At 41.1% G+C, this 16,111-nt stretch overlaps 1 long non-coding RNA gene across 1 annotated transcript; it reads left to right on the top strand.

Annotated features, from left to right (window-relative positions):
- The first annotated feature begins 616 nt into the window (after positions 1 to 616).
- On the top strand, positions 617 to 14,581 carry LOC123390760. Its single transcript, XR_006605337.1, has 2 exons — positions 617 to 3,063; positions 13,530 to 14,581. It is a non-coding gene; the product is annotated as an uncharacterized LOC123390760 (long non-coding RNA).
- The last annotated feature ends 1,530 nt before the right edge of the window (positions 14,582 to 16,111 follow it).

Here is a 16,111-nt window from a genome sequence, read left to right as displayed (position 1 = left end):
ATAAAAGCCACTCTTACTTTTTTTGGCTGAACGTAGAAAGAAGGCAGGCCAGATTTGGTCCCTGGGCCATATTTTTCTGACCTCTCCCCTAGCACATCAAGCTTGCTCCAAGCCCTGGTCTTGGCATATGCTGACCTGCTGTCCAGAATGCTCCATTCCATGGACTTTCAGGTGGTTTATACCTTTTCTTTAGTTGGGTTTTAATCAATTATTACCTCTGCAGTACAACCTTCTCTGATAACTCTAAAATTGTTCCCTTATATTTCCTTGATAGCAGTTCCCACTGTCGAAATTCTTTTCACTTATTTGTTCACACATTGATTTGCTGCCTCTTTTCTACCCTCACTAGAACAGAATCTAAATGAAGCAGGGATCTTTCCTGTAGGATTCTCCTCTGTATGCCCTTTACCTAGTCTAGTGCCTGGCAGGTAATAGATATTCATTAAACATTTGGTGTATTTTTTTTTTTAGATTTTTATTTATTTATTTGATAGAGAGAGATCACAAATAGACAGAGAGGCAGGCAGAGAGAGAGGAAGGGAAGCAAGCTCCCCGCTGAGCAGAGAGCCCGACATGGGACTCGATCCCAGGACCCTGAGATCATGACCCGAGCCAAAGGCAGCAGCTTAACCCACTGAGCCACCCAGGCGCCCCCATTTGGTGTATTTGAGTTAAATGATTACAACTCAGTTTTCCGGGGCTTGACAAGAATGTAAAAGACTACTCAGTTTATACTCATTGATGAGAGAAAGGTAGTAAAAGCAGAGGAAGAAGATCATCTGCCCTTGGAAGTGTTGATCCCTCTGTTATTTCTCGGGATTTTCAGCAAAAGCTGAAGGAAAAATTCTTCTCTTGTTTAATTTTGAAGATAGCTATTTTCCTCTCTTGGCAGATGTGAATGACTTCCCTTGTCTGTTTGGAGGCAGGAAAAGGGGAGACAGCTTTAAACAATTTAATTTAGGAGAAAGAGTGTCATCACGATACTTGTGAAATAGCGTTTGAAAGCTAGATTCCTATAGACCACTAAGGTATGATTTCATAGGCATTCCCGAGATCCTTGAGGGGATATGGCAAAGGTCCTGGGTGGCACAGCAGTGACAGAAATGACAGAGTTGGGGATAGCATCAGGCTAAACTTGTCTTCAGAGGGAGGGAAAAAACAGCAACAGGTAGGGCATTCAGGACAAGAAGGCTGGAGCATACTGGTGCCATTGGGTGGTAGCCAGAGCCCAACAGTTGGGCACTGGGCTTTCCAAGCTTGAGGACAGCAGTGGCTGCCATTCAGTCCTCCAGTCCAGCTTTTGTTATTAAAACAGACAGACTGTTATGGTATAGAGAGAGCCCGCTGGAGGTGAACGTAATGCACAAGCAGTGTTCCTGGGAAGCAGTGAGGACCACAGCCTAATGGACCTTACAATGTAGAACATTGTGGGTTCTGTGAGTTCAGGTACGGAACAGAGAGCTGAGGCAGAGAGAGCATCAATTAGAAACAGAGAATGAAGCTGACACAGAAGGTGATGAGAGCCCCTATAGATGCTCTGTTATAATGTGGGTTGCAATTCATAGGGTAGTTGGGCTAAGCGAGTTTGTATGACTTTACACAGTTGATTCTCTGTTGGCAGATAAAGCAGAAAAAATGATGCCCTTATGTGTCTCTTCTGGTCTTTTTTGAGTTCAAGAGGTGGGAAAGCTAACAAAATGTGGCCAAAGCCTTAAAGGGACTTGATCAGCTCATATTACTAAGAAGTATAGCAGTATGCTAGCTAGCTTCACGTATGGCCATATCTAGGATCCCAGTGTCTTTTGTACTTGGCCAGTCTCTCTTTCTCTTCATGTCTCATCTCTTTCTTTCTCTACATCAGCATCATTCTCAGATAGGCTCTCCCTATTATATGGTGACTCATATTAGCTCCTAGTATATATCCATATATATCCACCCAACTTCAAGTTCAGTAGAGCACCTTTGGTCTGATTGCTCTACCAGGTCCAAGAATTCCATCTCATTGCCTTTGATTGGGTCATGTGCCTGTCATGAGCTAGTCACTGAGCCCAGGGCATCATCGTGTTTTACTGACCAACCCTGGGTCACATGCCTTCCCCTTGAAGCCCAGTGTAGTCAGCTCTATCCAAATCACCTGGGCTAGAAATGGGGAAGATGTGGTTTCCCAAGAAAACTCAGATATCATTATCATAAGAATGGGATACACAAATGGATGTTGGGTAGACAAAGACCAAAATAAAACAAAAACAAAGAAAAACTAGTATCACACTCACACATCATTGACCAGAAACTATCACCTGTGTCATCAGTAGATGAATATAATACTAAGTGAATGATACCATCAGGTCCTGGACATTTAATTGTTTTCACACTAACAAAGTTACATCCTCTGGTTTAAATCAGCATCAGTGAGTTAACACCGAGGATAAAAAATAATCATCATGTATGAGGAAAAAAAAGATCCAAACTGATTTAAGCAAAATCACAGGATAGCACAAATGTGGTAATTAAATTTGCTAACTAGAAATGCAGCTCTTGGCCAAATAACCCGTGGATTACAAGGTGACAAAAATCTAAGGAAAGAAAAGAGAGACTTTTTTTTTTTTTTTTGGCAGGGGGCTCTATATTTGTCTAGAGACCCATTTTACTTTCCACTCAGAAATAATTCCTGAAGAAATTTTAACAGCAGAGAAGTCTCAGAATAAAGAAGCCTTTCTAATACATGATAATGTGTGTGTACTTGGTTCCTATCCCACTTGATGTTCATGATATGGCACCTTGCCCCTCCTCCACACTTCTGACTACTCCATTTCTATATCCTTTCCTCAAACCTGAGCCACTGGTGTTTTCCAGAGTGTCCTGGTTCGTTCACAGCTCTGTTTTTCTTACAAACACTAACTCTTCATTCATTCTTCCCAGCAGGTACCCACAGACAGCCTCCTTTGGGCCAAGTCCTGTGCAAGCCGTCCTTGTGGGTGAATTCCCGATCATCCATGTGCTCATGACGCCCACTCTCTGAAGTCCAGACCTCTCCCTTCACATCCACACTCCTACATTCACATGGTAGATACTTTATAAATAGCTCTTAAATTAAGGGATAAATGAATGAATGCCTTTCGCTTAAAGTTTCAAGTTCAATGCCTCTAAAATGAAATCCTCTTCCTGCCTGATATTACTACTTGAACTTGATAATAGCCTCAAGAAGGGAAACCATAAGGTCACCCTTGCCTCCTCCAGGTCTCCTTCACATCAAGTTTCATTAATTTTAACTCACTGTTTCTAAAGTCTGCCTTTCTCCCCCATCTCTGCTCCACCTGCCTAATTCAGACTTGTGTCATCTTCTCCTTGGATGCTCCCTGCAGTCTGCCTGCCTCCAAGCATGTCCTTACAGCATCCACATTCTCCTTCTTCTCAGGCTCTCTGTTGCCTGCTGAATGAAGATCATGTTCCTCGCTTATGTTAAATCAAGTTCTTTGTGTCCTGCTCTCTGCCTTCCTTTCCAGCCTCACCTTAAGAGTATATTGCCTCACATGTCTGTGGTTTCCTACACACAACATGCAGATTCTTTGCTTTTGTTCTCCACTCTAATATATGACCCACTGTGTACTTTCATTTGTATACCTCCATGTAAGCTTCAGCTTAGCTGCCCATCCCTCTAGGAAGCGTGGCTGACCCTCTTCCGGCTGAGTTGGGTGCCCTCTACTTGGCTCCTGTAGTACGCTGGGCAGCCCTCTGTCATTGCTCTGTAAAGACCAGATCCTCTTGTCATCACCTGGACTCCTTTATGAGTTCCTTGAAGACGTGGGCCTCTCTTGTTCACCCTTGACTCCTCAGTGCCTCACCAGCACCTGAAACCTAGTCGGATTTCAAAAGTATCTGTTGAAGGTCTATGTTTCCTCCTAAGTGGAGCGGATGTTTTGGCCTTAGTAGCTTTTGTGGCATGAAAAGATAACCCCTAAGATACTAAAACTAGAGCAAATTGTTGTCCAAGACTGGGATAGAGGGTTACCAACAGACAGTTGGAGGTCATCTAATTTGCATTTTTGCCCAAAGGATTAACTCTAGGGACCTAAAGCAATTGCTATAGACCCTAAACTATGTGCTGGTCTGACACCATAGCCTCAGAAAAGTTACTAGAAAGAGACAACAGATGTTGGTGAGGGTATGGAGACAAAAGAACCCTCATGCACTGTTGGTAGGAATGCAAACTGATAGAACCCCTGTGGAAAACAGCATGGAGGTTCCTCAAAAAATTAAAAATAGTATTATCCTATGTTCATGTTATCCCACTATTTGAGTATTTACCCAAACAATACGAAAACAATTCAAAAAGATACAGGTACTGTGTTTATTGCAGCATTATTTACAACAGCTGAATTATGGAGGCAGCCCAAGTGTCCATCTATAGAGGAATGGATGAAGAAGTTATGATAAACACACACACATACATAAATACATATACATCAGCCATAAGAAAATGAAATCTTTGGGCACATGGGTGGCTCAGTGGGTTAAGCTGCTGCCTTCGGCTCAGGTCATGATCTCAGGGTCCTGGGATCGAGACCCACATCTGGCTCTTTGCTCAGCAAGGAGCCTGCTTCTCCTCTCTCTTTGCCCGCTGCTCTACCTACTTGTAATCTCTCTCTCTGTGTCAAATAAATAAATCTTAAAAAAAAAAAAAAAGAATAGGAGCTATCTTTAAAAAAATAATCTAGGAAAAATATGGCGATAGCTTGGGCCATAGTAGCGGAAAAGATGGAAAAACAGTCAGATTACGGGTTTGTATTGAAGACTCAGCCAACAGAGCTTGCCAATAATTGGAAGACAAGGCTGCTTGTAAGGTTGTTGGCTTGAACATCTGTGGGGTTGGATTTGCCATTGGGAGGAGCAGATTTGGGGAGAAAATCAAGAGTTCAGTCCAGGTCTCTTTCTAAGTTTGAGATGCTTATTTAGGTCTACAGGTAAAGTGTTGAGCAGGCAAGCTATGTATGCCTGTCTGGAGTTCAGAGAAGAGGTCAAAACTAGGATAGCTATTCAGTGTTTGTTAGCTTGCAGATAGAATTTGTGCTTGTGAGGCAGTTTGGAGTAACCTAGGAGGTGCGTGTGAATAGAGATTTTCCCGCTAACCTGGGAAAGTCTGGTGGCCAGAGGATGGGAGAACAGGGAGGAATCAGCAAAGGAAACAGAGGAAGACAGGACAATGAGAAAGGAGACCCAAGGGCAGTGAGTGGGAGGTGACCCAGAGGCCAAGTGAAGAGAAATTATTGTGCCTTAAGTAACAACCTAGCAAATTCTGATGTACCCTGTCTTTGGATACTGTCTCTCTCTCTCTCTCTCTCTCTCTCTCTCTGTGTGTGTGTGTGTGTGTGTGTGTGTATATGTGTGTAACTTCTTTGGCCTGGAGTCACCCACATATCACACACACCGTGTATTCCCTGCCCTAGAAATTCTGAGCCTCTGTGGTCTAGGACTTCAGTGCTGGGTCTATGTGGTCACAATTCTATTAGTTTTCTTTTCCTTTTGTGTCAGCCACAAGATCAGTTCCCTTTCCTTTCTAGACTTTGAGGGAAAGCCTGAAGCTTCTGCCAGGGCTGCCCATTCATACGGTAATTCATTCATTCATTCATTCATTCATTGGTTCATTCACCAGATAGTTACTGGGAATTTACAATGTGCAGGTGCCATTCTAGGCATGGGAGGATGGAGCCCTGAACCACATGGTCCCAGCTCTGTCCTTGCCAATGAGAAGCTTACGTTCTACTGAAGTGAGGAGGAGGTAGGAAGAAGGGGGAGATAATGTGTCTGAGGGGTAGTCAATAAACAAATAACTTGAAATTGTTATGCATGCACTGAAGAAAACAAGCAGGGGTCTGAGATACAGAATAGCAATGAAGACCAAGAGTGAGGACTATTTTCAACTGGGAGGGCAGGAAAGCTTCTTGAAGAGTTAGAGCTGAATATCTCCAAAGTAACCAGCAAAATCCTTTTCTATTTTAGAGTCTGGAATTGAACCTGTGTTTCTAGTTCCTAGAAACCCCCGAGGCTCTTGGTTTCCTCCTGGTTTACTGGAACAATGGAGGAAACCTTTGGCAGTTCTAGCTTCAAGTGCGCCGTTACTGTTTCAGTTTACATTATAACTCTGAAAAACAGTTCTTTCACACTTAAATCTCATATCCAGCAGAGGAGACAAAAGATTATAAAAATGGATTTTATTTAAATTCGTCTTCCAACAAACAACATGGCCAGCTACTGCTTTATTTGTTTTTGAACCCATGATGCAGGGCAGACACTGGTCTAAGTAGTGCACACTTTCTGTGCATGCTACTATTTAATTTTCACAACAGCCCTGTAAGGTAGGGAACATTGTCACCCCCATTGTATACTTAAAATGCCTGAGACTTTGAGAGATTAATTGGTCGTAGTCACACAGCCAGCAGGCAGCAGAGCTGTGGTTAAAAGCCATGTCTGTCTGTTGCTTGAGATTTTGTTATTGGCATTACTTTATAAAAGATAATGTGAAGGGTGCCTGGCTGACTCAGTTGTGGGAGTGTGCATCTCTTGATCTATGGTTAGTGAGTTTGAGCCCCCAAATGGGTGTAGAGACTACTTAAATAAATTAACTTAAAAAGATGATATGAGAACATTCTTGACCATGTTTTTTTTTAACTACTACATTCTTCATCTTCCCCTAATTATTGTTAGCTAAGAAACTTAAATACAAATTCACAAGTGGTAGGGTTTCTTCATAGTTGAATGATTTGGGGGGTATTTCAGTAACCTGTGTTAGTGCTGTTTAATCAGATGCCATCCTAAAGAAAGAAAAAGAGGGTGCCTGCGTTGCTCAATTGGTTAAACGACTGCTTTCACCTCAGGTCATGATCCTGGAGTTCTGGAATCAAGTTCTGCATCGGCCTCCCAGCTCCACGGGGAGTCTGCTTCTCTCTCTGACCTTCTCCTCGCTCATACTCTCTCTCTCACTGTCTCTCTCTCAAATAAATAAATAAAATATATTTTTTTAAAGATTTTATTTATTTATTTGACAGACAGAGATCACAAGTAGGCAGAGAGGCAGGCAGAGAGAGAGAGAGAGAGAGAGGGAAGCAGGCTCCCTGCAGAGCAGAGAGCCCGATGCGGGGCTCTATCCCAGGACCCTGAGATCATGACCTGAGCCGAAGGCAGCAGCCCAACCCACTGAGCCACCCAGGCGCCCCATAAAATATTTTTTTTAAAAAAAGAAAGAAAGAAAAAGAAAACCTCCATCCTAGTTTGTGATTTCAGTTTTATTTTATATTATTTTAAAGATTTTATGTATTTGACAGAGAGATCACAAGCAGGCAGAGAGGCAGACAGAGAGAGAGGGGGAAACAGGCTCCCTGCTAAGCAGAGAGCGCAATGCGGGGCTCAATCCCAGGACCCTAAGACCATGACCTGAGCCAAACCACTGAGCCACCCAGGCGCCCCATGATTTCAGTTTTAAAACAAGCATGTCATCTTTGAGGAATGCTATAAATAGAAATTCAAGGAAGTATTTCAACTAATAAAGATAAAAATATGTTTGTTAAAACATCAAATACTTGGCTTTCACTTCTTAGCTCACTTTAAAAGCTATAATTTCAAGATGTTTTTAACAAGCATAATACATTTTGACGTTTTTAAAATTTCACATAGTAATAAAAATTATAATTTATTGGGCATTTATTATGTCTGACAATGTACTAGGTAAATTATTTCACTTGTTCTTAACTATAGCTCTCTGTGATAACTACTTACTGTTCATCTTCTAAAGATGAAGACATTGAGACTCAGATAGTTAAGTAACTTACCTGAGATTCAAAATCGTTGTGTCAAAGCCAGAATTTGAACCTATGGATAGAAACTGATGCTTTTTTCATTATACAACTTTATTTTTTATTCAGCCTTAAGAAGTCTTCTTTCCTTATTAGATTATTTTTGTTCTTTAGGTAGGTGACCTTGGGGAAGTATCTTTCTTCCCTGGTACTCAGTTTCCTTGACTTTAAGACAATGTGATTGAATTGGATATTTTCCATAATCTCTTAGCTCTAAGGCTACTTGGTTCTGTGAGTCCATGAATAGCCCAGTTCAGAGATAATTGGTTGGTGTGCAGTGGGACTCCTGGTTTTCTCATTTCTGCTTTTTGGGAAACAGTAAGAAATTGAAACTTTTAAATAAATTTAGTAGGTCTATCTACTATTTTTTATACTGACAGAGATATTATCTGGTCCTTTTTAGTTTCAAAATGTTTCCTCACTGTCATTTATAATACTCATCACTAACAATAGGCCAAAGAAATGGATTTGAATTGCTTTTCCTTTCTTTCATTTGGTTAGTCCGGGAATTAGGAAACTATGGCTTGTGGGCCAAATCTAGCCTGCTACTTATTTTTATATGGCTTACTAAGATTAGGTATTATATTTTTTAATGGCTGGAAAACAAAATGAAAAGAAGAGTTTCTGATGCCTGAAAATTACAAGAAATTCAGATTTCAGTGTCCATACAGTTTTTGGAAACCCAGCCACCATATTCATTCATTTGTGTATCATCTGTGATTGGTTTCCTGCCACAACATCAGACTTGAGGAGGTACAATAGAGCCTGAATGGTCCAAAAAGCCTGGAAAATCTTTCTAGAAAAAGTCTGCTGATCTCTGGGTTAGTTTGTGTTAAAGTGATGAAACAAGGAGACCCACTGAGGTTGTTCTGAGGCTTTGATAGCCAAGTAACCAAAACAAAACCTAAGAAGGACTCAATGCACTTGAATCCGAGAAAATGAAACTGAAGAGCAACCAATCATAAACAACCACACAGGCTTTCCCACGTAAAACAACCACTTAAGTTATAACCAAATAATTGCTTTGCTTTGCTTCCAAGTCTTCTCCATAAAAACTTTGCCCTTAACTCCTTTCGGTGGAGCACTCCCAGTCATTCCATTTGGTGCTGCTGCCTGATGGGATTGATGTTTGCTCAAATAAACTGTCAAAGAGTTTAATGTGCCTCAGTTTATCTTTTAACACCTGTCATACTGTATTGATTGCCTCCTGTTGCTAGGCGTTTTACAAGTAACAGGGAACACAGCTATGGACAAGATACACAAGTTCCCCGGGCTCAAGGAGCCATTTCTAAACTCAAATCAAAAACAGAACAAATGGCTGCCTGGCCTGCTGAGTGGGTAAAACATGCAACTCTTGATCTTGGGGTCTTGAGTTTGAGCCCCACATTGGGTGTAGACATTACTTACAGGAAACAAAACAATAGCAAACAAAGTTGGAGGGACGCAGGACTTCCAAATTTAAATTTTGCCAAAGATTTTTTTTTAAATACGGATCCTACCTTCATTTATCATCATCCTACTTTAAACAGAAAGAGTATGTTAATACAAAAAAATGAGTATGTTCATACCAAATTTGCAGGAAGGACATAATCTCAAAATAGAAAGAGCTGCCTCCAATGGAATGCATGTTATGGAAAACTCATTGCATTCTCACTGTTCTTCTTGTTCGGTGATGGATCAGAGAAAACTTCGTTCTGGGCTGGCAGAGGTCATTAGATCAGCTTTGGGAGGCGCAAGATTGGTTCACATTGTCACTTTCCAGGCAAAACAGCCTTTAGAAAAGAGCTAGTTTTTAAATTGGAAACTGTTAGTGTGTTCGTGGTGCAATTCTTCAGGCTGAGAGTATTACGGACACTAATTTTGTAAGTCAAATTTTTCTGCAGATGGTGCCGGGTAATACAAATGTAGTGATGGGAAATTCCAGAAACGAACTAGAAAGGGAAGTGGGGAAATAAATAAAAGAAATCTGCCAACATCTACTCTTGTAGATCCATCAGATATTATATCCCCTTTGCCCTGTCTATAGATGCAAGATAACCTATTTTCGTACTCATGTTTCATACTGGCTTCTCCTTAGAAGGAAGTGACGGCGAGAATAATTTCTCTACGGAAATACTGCCCTCTACTACACCACCAATGCCACTGCGATAGAAAGAGCACCCACTAAAAACCACAGCATCACCACAAAACCCAAGCCATCTAAAGGGGCAGGGATCCCCAGAGAAGAGAACTTACCCACTAATAAGGATTTGGGGTTGGATAGTGAGTGTTTTCTAGTTGCTTTAGAAAGTTTTTAAATTCCCAGTGACAAACCTTCTATTTTGCAACAAATGAAATGGCAACCAACAGCTAGAAATGACCCCTTACTCCTTTGTCCCCAATCTTGGTGTTTAGGATATTGTTCATTTCCCAGATGTGTTTCATAGAGCACAAAATATGGGGGATGTGTAGGGGAAACAGGGTTCTGTGCTCAAAGGAAAATGAGAAGTGCTACGTTCAGAACAGTCTCACAGGATTAATTACTACAGGACATCTCAGGACCTCTAATATGCTGTCATGCACTGTATACAAATGTACGTGAAGATATGGAGGCAAGAAGGAGAGCAAGTGTACAGGACTGCTTTTGTGTAGGTGACTTCACTGAAGTAAGCTATTGTCCTTGGTCATTTCAGCAGCAACAACTATGAGAAACAGACTGGTTATTTTTACGGACCCAGATGATCCTGGGTCTGTAATTGAAATTATCTTTTTTTTTTTTTTTAAGATTTTATTTATTTATTTATTTGACAGACAAAGATCACAAGTAGGCAGAGAGACAGGCAGAGAGAGGAGGAAGCAGGCTCCCTGCTGAGCAGAGAGCCCGATGCGGGGCTTGATCCCAGGACCCTGAGATCATGACCTGAGCCGAAAGCAGAGGCTTTAACGCACTGCGCCACCCAGGCGCCCCGAAATTATCTTTGATAATTTTCTGGTTTCATCTCAGTCTTTGAACAAGCTTATTTTTATTCATGGAGTATCATCTTTCTTAAGTATCTTTCTTCATTTAATACACATTCCTGTAAATGTAGATATTATTTTTAAATGTTTAGGAAACCATCCTTAAGACCAATGATTCTCAGGACACCTGGGTGGCTCAGTCAGTTAAGCACCTGTCTTCAGCTGAGGTCATGATCCCCAGGTGCTGGGATCAAGTCCTGCATGGGGCTCCTTACTCAGCAGGGAGCCTGTTTGTTTCTCTGCCTGCTGCTCTTCCTGCTTGTGCGCGAGCTCTCTCTCTGACAAATAAATAAATAAAATGTTAAAAAAAAATCCTAATTATTTTCCATTTTGGAAACTCCCTAAGAACCATGTATTAATGCAGATGCCCAAAATTCAAAAGGAGGTGATATGATAAATAGCTTTTGCGATTAGTCCATTATATCAGTTAGGGTTGTATCTGGCTTTGAGTAACAGAAAACTCCATTAATGGTGCCCAAATAGGTTGAATTTTTTCTCCCTTCCTGTTCTGAGTAGTTGGTAGTTGGGCATCCTAGTGCTGGGTGTTGTGGCTTATGGATATCACCAAGGCACCTGGCATGTGGCATTGATCCTCATGGTTGCAAATGACTGCTGCTCCTTCACACATTACATCAATAGTCTAGGCAAAAAGAGTTGGGAGAGAAGGTGGGCAAAAAGTGTGTGTTAGCCGTCCCTTTATCAAAAAACCAAAATCTTTTCCAAAGCCCCACCCAGTAGCTTTCCAGTTAGATCTTGACGGCCAGAAAAAATGGCACATGGCCACAAGCAGCTGTGTAGACGTCTGAGGAATTCAATTCTTTAGTTGGGAACTTGGGGTTCTGCTAGTAACATAGTTTAAGTCTGGAGCTAGACTAGTCTGGAGTTAGAATCTCAGCTCTGATGCTCAGTGATTATGACTTTAGATTAGTCATTTTCAGTTTCCTCACTATAAAATGGAGATAAGATAATAATAGGGTTGTTAAGGGATTAATTGAATTAATTTTTGTCAAGTGTGGAGGAGAGTATTTGGTACATAGTAAATGTTATATGTAAGTACTTTCTCAATAAATGGATAAGGAAAGGATAGTGAATAAAAAAGTAGCAGGTGTGAAAAATGTTCATAACATATAAAACAGACCTGTATACTACAAGTAATATGAATTTCACTGATTTCTTGAGCCAAAGAATGTTAATTAAGTGCTGCCACCTCCCCTGAAGAACTACAAACCCATGAATTTGTAAGCATAGATTATTCTTCCAAGGAAAATAAGGATTTCATGTCTGTTTTAGTCAATTGCTTCTACACTAATGGTAGGGGCCTTGGATTTAAAGCCAAAACAAATTAGAGGCTTGCAGAATCATTTTTGGGGGCATACCAGCAAATAGTCCTGGAAAAACACACACATTTCAGAATGAGATATGTCCTCTATCATTCATGTATGGTTTTATTCCCGTTTTAGGTTTGGCTCGTATTATTAATTTTTTAAAACATATAAAATATTGGGGCACCTGGGTGGCTCAGTGGGTTAAGGCCTCTGCCTTTGGCTCAGGTCATGATCCCAGGGTCCTGGGATGGAGCTCCACATCGGGCTCTCTGCTCAGCGGGGAGCCTGCTTCCCTTCGTCTCTTTCTGCCTGCCTCTCTGCCTACTTGTGATCTCTGTCTAATACATAAATAAAATCTTTAAAAATATATATATAAAATATCTTTCTTATAGATAGCTTACATGCAATAGTTATTTAAGGCATATGGATTTGAATTCTTAGCCTAGTTCTGCAACTAAGTATGTGACTTTAGGCACCTTACTTCTCTAATCTTTAGTTACTGTATCTAAAAATAAGGATGGTAACAGTACCTACTTCCCAGATTTTAGTAAAGGTTAGAATTGCAATATAGAACTTAGCACAGATCCTACCAAAAAAAGCTCAATAAATATATCATCATTAATATCACTACCATCATCATTTCTTTTCTTTTCTTTTTTTATTTATTTCACAAAGAGAGAGATCACAAGTAGGCAGGCAGAGAGAGGGGGAAGCAGGCTCCCCTCTGAGCAGAGAACCCAAAGCGGAGCTTGATCCAAGGACCCTGAGACCATGACCTGAGCCGAAGGCAGAGGCTTAACCCATTGAGCCACCCAGGCGCCCCATCATCATTTCTTAAAATCAACTTTATTGAGGTATGATTTAGACACAATAAAATGCACCCATAAATTTTAACAAATGTTGACACCTGTGTAACCATCACCACAATTGAGACATAGAATATTTATAACATAATTCCCAAGTCATTATTTTAAAACCAGAAAACTGATGTCTTATCTGGTAATGATACAAAGGCAAAGTCACTATGTAAAAGCAACACGTGGTAGCAAATATAAAAAAGAATGAGTACGTGCTAACTAGGATTACAAAACCATGGAAATGTAGCAGAAGGAGCATTCCTTTTGAAGAGGTTAGGTGACTGGTCAGATATACTGCTTATTATTGCTTCTGCCTATTCTTTTCCTGTTCACAGCCCTTTGTCTATCCTTTGGGGGAAACAACTCTTCCCCAGTGCTTTATGTTTTAGGAGTGGGACTGTTGAACCCCCGGTTTCAGTCTTGTAATTTCTGCTTTAATTCTTGCTGGGGTGGAGGGGGGAACCCCACTGTTACTGCTAATATTGCTTGATATATGTTTGGAGGAGCAGAGAGAAACTGAGAATGAAGGCACCATAGAGGAAGGTGAGCTCATGGGATGGAGAGAAATCTTGTGCTGACATCATCATCCAAGTACCCAGAAGCTACATCTATTTCTGGTCTTTAGTTGCATGAGGACCTAAGAACCTTCATCGTGGACCAGCCCTGTTCTTCAGTTTGTGTTCAGGAGCCATGAATGAGTGGCCTCTGCTCATCTCTGCTTATGTGGGCTCAGAGAGACATCTATGAGAATGCTCTCCAATTTTCTAAGTGGAAGGTCATTGTATGGCAGGTGTAAAATAAATTGGACAACTGAAGTCAGAAGTTACAGATTCAGACTATACTGATACCGAAAGTATCAGTACTTTTGTCAATTGTTTGACTAATTGGAAGGAATTCAGACATCTTCCTAAGAATTTAGACCAAGTTATTTTGCCTAAATTATTTCTATAGTTCCTATGAAAGTGATTTTTGTTTTATTTGCCTTCATAGCTACCGCCTATATTGTCACACATGTTGCTGTTTCTTCCTTATTAAACCTGTGTCCCTTCTATTGGCATTGTGCGGCTCTGAAGTATCCATTGCTGTTCTGAGCTGGGGCTATAGCAGCAGACAACGTAAAAGCCTCAACTTTACGGAGCTTATTTTCTAGGAAGAGAGAAAGAACTGCACCTTCCATGTGCCAATTTTGTACTAAATACTACTGCATTCTAATTCTCTTTTTCTGATAATGTTGCCTGAAGTGTGGGAGGTGTTTTTTGAAATACTGGATTAAATTAATGAGAAATGAAATGTTATCCACACATATTTGTCTGCAAATGGGCATATTAAGGTGTATGTGTATATGTGTCACACACTCCTCTCCGCTAGGTAACCTGGTTTAAGTTACAATTCTGGATCTCAATTTCTCATCTGAAAAATGGGGATTATCATAGTACCAATATTACCAGGTACATATTAAATGTATATAAATAATTTAGCATAGTGTCTGGCACAAACTAAGTGCTTGACAAATAATAGCGAATATTATTATTATTAATAAATTTATTTTATTTTATACACAGTTGCCCGGTATTCTGCAATAGGAGAAGATCAATCATTGTGGCCCCCATTTTGTTTCATTCATTTAACATTTGTTGAATATCATGTGTCAGTGCCTCTGTGGCAGATTGTTTTTTTTTAGACATGGCTGTAACAGTATCTCCCGTTCTGTCACTTCCCCACCTTGAGGCATAGTCTCATTCCTTTCTCTTTGAATCTGTGAGAGATTGTGACTTGCTTGTAGTTATTGACAGTGGTAGAAAATTGTGACTTCTAAGGCTAGGCCATAAAGGGTGGTGCAGCTTTCCCATTGTGAGATGGGGCATTCACACTAGAGTCCTGAGACTGCCATGGAGTGAGGAAGTCCAAAGTCAGGCACACAGAGAGCATGTGGAGAAGCCCTGGGCCCATCCAAGGACAGGGAGCAGCTCAGCCAACCACCCTTGCTCCGATGCCTGTCACCATCTGACTGAGAAAAGAGGAGACACTCTAAGATGGAACTACCCAGCTAAACTCCCCCAGATTCCTGATCCATAGACGTCATGAAAGAAAACAGATTGTTATTTTAGACGTTAAGTTCCAGTGTGATTTCTTACGTATCCATAGAGAACCAGAACACCTACCTTTTAAGTGCTCAAAATACAGCATTAAGTACATCTTTCTCATCCTTGGCAAGTGAGGAGCAACTATTTTCAGGATTTTAATTATCTATCCCATAGCTGTTTGGGCCCGCTCTCAAGTCTAAATATGTAGCTACAACACCAAACAGATCACACTCATTCATTCATTTCTACATTCAATAAACCAATCAATTTATTTCTCAACATAGATGTCTTCTCTGGCTCCTGAGTTGGCAACTTTTCCCTGTGTTTCCCAGCACTGAGGACTTCTGTCTCACCGAGCAGCGCTATTGCTTTTCTCCCGTCTCTCCCACCGACCAGCAGCAGTTAAGTTCATTCTGTTCTTCATCTTAGTATCCCCGTCATCTAGTTTAGCGCCTGCACACAGCAGACCTATTTTAAAAAAACAAACAGGAAAACCTTAACTGAAGGAGAGCCGCTAGTTCCTGGACATACAAAAATTCATTCAGGGACAGTCTTTATCCTCCAGGAGTTCACAGTTCAGCACTAGGCACTGTGGGAACCACCGTGACAAGTGCACTAAAGTGAGGGGCTTGGTTGATTCCAGTGGTGGAAGAGGGACAACAGGGCAGCGACCTCGGGGTAGGAGGTGAGGTAAGATTTATTCATTTATTCCACAAATATTTGTCAGTCACCGGAGTACGAATATCACTCACAGCACGTGGTGAGCTCTAAATTTTTGTTACTGAATGCAAGCCGCTGGTCTAGGTGTTGTGAATGCAGCAGCGTACAAGAAAACTGCAGTGGTCTGTGCCCTCGGAAAGCTCACAACGTATTGAAGGACAACAGGCAGGACGTAATTATGTAAAATTGTGCTAGATGCCCAGCAGGAAAACAACAGGCGGCTGAAATCTCCTAAGGATGTTAGATTCTTTGGCTGGGGGCAGCGGTGGGCGGATTTTGAG

The sequence above is a fragment of the Mustela putorius genome, unplaced genomic scaffold, assembly GCF_011764305.1.
Source record: "Mustela putorius furo isolate JIRA1106 unplaced genomic scaffold, ASM1176430v1.1 tig00000145_pilon_pilon_pilon, whole genome shotgun sequence".
NCBI classification, from domain to species: domain Eukaryota; kingdom Metazoa; phylum Chordata; class Mammalia; order Carnivora; family Mustelidae; genus Mustela; species Mustela putorius.
Note: the sequence above shows the minus strand (reverse complement) of the source record. Positions and strands in the feature narration are given on the sequence as shown.